The sequence below is a fragment of the Myotis davidii genome, unplaced genomic scaffold (genome assembly GCF_000327345.1).
Source record: "Myotis davidii unplaced genomic scaffold, ASM32734v1 scaffold221, whole genome shotgun sequence".
In the NCBI taxonomy this organism is placed as follows: Eukaryota; Metazoa; Chordata; class Mammalia; order Chiroptera; family Vespertilionidae; genus Myotis; species Myotis davidii.
This window is the reverse complement of record NW_006293349.1, coordinates 3,525,556-3,529,699: the sequence shown is the minus strand read 5'-3', so window position 1 is coordinate 3,529,699 and position 4,144 is coordinate 3,525,556.

Genomic DNA, 4,144 nt, shown 5'->3' with positions numbered 1-4,144 from the left:
TCATTCTGCCTTAGACATGGACACGGGGTGTTTACCAGAAGCCCACAGCAACATCTGTAGGCACAGTGGACAACTGCTTCAAAAAGGAAATGAATGTTGCCCTTTTCACTCACCCCTTTCGGTGTGAAATGTATGGGCTGGTGTTCACATTCAGTTACAATTGTCTTATGTCAGTTTAATGGTGAGCCCAACTACAGCGTTTTCACCCTACTGACCCCTGGTGGGCAAACTCTTTTCTGTTTTCCAGTGGAACCATGGAGAGCAAGTCTGCATAATGTCCTAGACCAGGGGTCGGCAAACTTCGGCTCGCGAGCCACATGCGGCTCTTTGGCCCCTTGAGTGTGGCCACGAAGTTTCAATCGCACTGTACGTGTGCGCCCGCACGTGGTAATTTGCGGAAGAGCCACACTCAAGGGGCCGCAGTTTGCCGACCACTGTGACCTAGGAGGCTTCCAACAACAGTTTTGCAGGTGCCCTGTGTACATGGGGTTTGGTTTAGTTTAGTTAGTTTAGTTCATGTCCTAGAAAGAGACAGACAAATGCTGGTGTCCTTTAAGGACAGAGGACTGCAATCCTCAGCGTGTTAACCCCGTCTGCTTCTCCAGAGAAGGCAGCACTGTTCCATGAGGATGCCAAAGGACCTACCCATCTCCCTAAAGCTGGCCGCACTCCTGATTCTGTCTTCCCGTGTTTTTCCTTCTGGCTGGTGTCTTTGTCACCACAAGAAGCGTAGGCAGGGTCCTTACCTGTTCACACCTTTAACACACAGTACTGGCCAAGTACTCTATCGCTCTTTGTACAGTTGTGATTTTACTTTATTTTACTAGAGGCCCAGTGCACGATTGGGCCAGAGGGGGCGGGGAGGGCGGCTGTGGGGAGGGGCCTTGGGTGGTTGGCCCGCCCCACTTCCTGGTCGAACTCCGGGTTAAACTCCCGGTGGAGGGGACAATTTGCATATTAGCTTTTTATTATATAGAGTTTCTTTCTATATTTATTTTTGTATTCTCCAAAAAAATAGAGTAAAAAATAAAAACTCGTTATACAGTTGTACCTTGACTTTGAAATAAGACGTTGCTAAAGAGTAAGTGTAGTGTTTTCTAAACTATGTATTATTGTGGTGTTAATAGATTCTATTTGGGAAAAATAAAAATAATTATCAGGCTTAAGTTTGGGTGGAGTATATGCACAAGTCAAATGTCTCATCCAGAATTCTTCAATACCAAGGACGGTAGATTATTACGGAAACACTGCAGCCTCAGCAGAGTGAAAACGAGCCCTTGCATCTAAACGCTGGGTAGGAAAAGTTTCACGTCAGCCGCCTATTGCTGTATAACAAATTACTCCTAATCTCAGCAATGAAAAGAATACGCACTTCCTGTCTCACGTGTTTTGAGCATCAGGAATGTAGGGGCAGCTTAACAAGGGGGTTCTGGCTCAGGGCCTCTCCAAGGGCGTAATCACAATGGCAGCCAGTGCTGAACCTCCTGGGAGTTCTATTGGGAAGATCTGCCTACTCCCAGAGGTCTCTCCACAGGGCTGGTCACAACATGGTAGCTGGCTTCCCCCAGTACCAGTGAGAGAGAGAGAGAGAGAGAGAGAGAGAGAGAGAGAGAGAGAGAGAGAGAGAGCCCAAGCTGGAAGCCATAGACTTTTTATAACCTAACCTTGGAAGTGGCGTCCCATCACTCCTGCCATCTCCTATGCGTTGGGAACAAGTCCCTATTTCCAGCCCACACGGGAAGGGAGGGGTTGATGACAGAAGGGCCTGAGCACCAGGAAACAGGGTATCACGGAGGCCGTCCTGGAGGCCGCCTGCTACAGACTTCTTGACCGCAGGCCTTTTTAAGTGTTGAGTCTGCTATTCATCACTGTGAGTACCTAATGGGGGAAAACAGTCAGCTGCATTTCCCAGCTGTGTGATCTGGGATTTCCGTCATCTGCCCTCGTTCTGCCAACTGACCTCCGGGCCAAGGATTTGCTGCGCACGACAGTCCCTAGGCAGCCCAGGAGTCGGTGTAGAATGCAGAGCCCCAGGCTCCACCTTAGACCCACTGGACTCGTGGGAAGATTCTTTGTTGCAGAGTCTACTTTATCTGGTATCAGTATAGCCACTCAACTTTCTTGTTTTTGTTTGCTTTGTTTTTGTTTTTTGGGGGGTTTTTTTTGGGGGGGGGAAGGGGTGTGGGGAGGAAGGAGAGAGAGAAACGGATTTGTTGCTCCACTTTATTCATGTTTTCATTGGTTTCTTCCTTTCTGTGCCCTGACTGGGCCTGAACCCGAAACTGTGGCATATTCGGATGATGCCCTCAGCCAACTGAGCCACCCGGCCAGGGCCCCACTCACCTTTCTTTTGATTGATATTTGGAATATGTTTTTCTTCCTTTTCTTTTTAACCCATGTAAGTATATATCTTTACACTTAAGGTGTATTTCTAATAAGTAGTATATAAATAAGTTTTTCCAATATGACAATGTTTGCCTTTTAATTAGGGTTTTGAGACTTTTCTATTTAATGTAATTATTGATACGATTGGGTGAAAACCTGCCATCTTTTGTTCTCTATTTGTTCATTCTTTCTCCCTATATTCTTGCCTTCTTTTAGATATTTTATTGTTTCGTTTTATTTCTACTTTCCATAGTACTGTTGCCAGTGAATGTAATAGCTTCTTTTGGCGAGGAGCAGGTTTTTGGCGTTTGTTATGGGGTGCGACCACAACATTAGTTACAGAGAAACAGAATTTTCGGAGGATGAGGCCCAGAAATCAGGATTTTAAAAAGATTCCCAGGTGATTCTAATGTACAGCCCAGGTTGAGAACCATTGCAATAGAACATCCAGCACTTTCCAGGTGTGTCCTCTCAGGGCTGTGGTCTCCACTGATTGGCTGGCACCAGGGTGGGGGTCATTATCCAACGCAGCTGGGCCTGGGGGCAACTGGGGCTGGTTTGGCTGCTTTCCTGGGCCTGGAGCTGACATACAACCGAGGCCTAGAGGTCATCTCCAGGGGGAAAAGGTCAGGGGGTCCAGACCTCAGGCCCAGGGATCTGCAAGGGGAGAAAAGGTCACCCTGGGGGCGAGGCCCCCCCCTCCAACTGACTGTCCATTGCTAGGCCCTGGGCTGTCCACTCTGGTGGCCTGTACCTGCCCATGGTCCTTGCTCCGCTCACGGCTAACTGCTGCCACAAAACCTTCCTGTGAAGCCCGGGAAAGGGAAAGTGAGACTATTGTAGAGGATGCTTACTGTCACACTGGGGTCTCTGAGATACGTCCGCAGAAGACCAGGATTAGGAAAAAGGAACTGACCTTTGTTCTAGTAAATGTTTAATATGAACGTTGAATCCCATTAAAGGGTCTCTCCAGGGCCTCAGGAGGCCTGTTTTTTTAAGTATAAAATTATTCAAGGCTGCGAGTTCTACACTCATTATCAACATTAGTATTGATTGTTCTAGACTATTTTTCCAGTTTTACTGAGATATAATTGATATGTGTTAGTTTTAGGTGTACCGCATAATGGTTTGATATGTCTATATTTCAAAATGGTCATCAAAATAAGTTAATATCCATCACCGCACATAATTACCCAAATTTCTTTCTTATGAGAATTTTTGAGACCTCCTCTTAGCAACTTTCCAATATGAGGTGCAGTATTGTCCACTTCAGTCACCATGCTGTACCTCACATCAGAAGAACTCGTTGATCTTATAACCTTCCATCCCCTTCACCCATTTCGCCCCCTCACCCCACCTCTGTCCCTCCCCTCGGGGAGCCACCAATCTGTTTTGGTTTATTTTGGGGGTTTTTTCTGTTTTGTTTCAACGCAAGGTCATCCTAAGGGGCGCGTTACATGGGTGAGCGGACTGTCCAGCCCCTGGATCCTGAAACGCGGCGTCCTTGGGCTCAGACCTCCGCTGCGGCTCCAGCAGCCACCTGGCGCGCTTGTGACTGCGCGTTACCAAGAGGAAACGGAAAACTAAAGGGAAAATAAAGAAACGGACTTTTACTCCTGAAACGGGAAGTTGCTGAAGGGCCTGCCCCGGGGCGCCCTCCTTGCAGGCGCGGAGGATGGGGCTGAGTCACCGGAGGGAAGACCTTCATCGACAGCCACCGCGGCCCTCCCCAGCCCGCCCCGCGCCGGCGCCCGGGAGG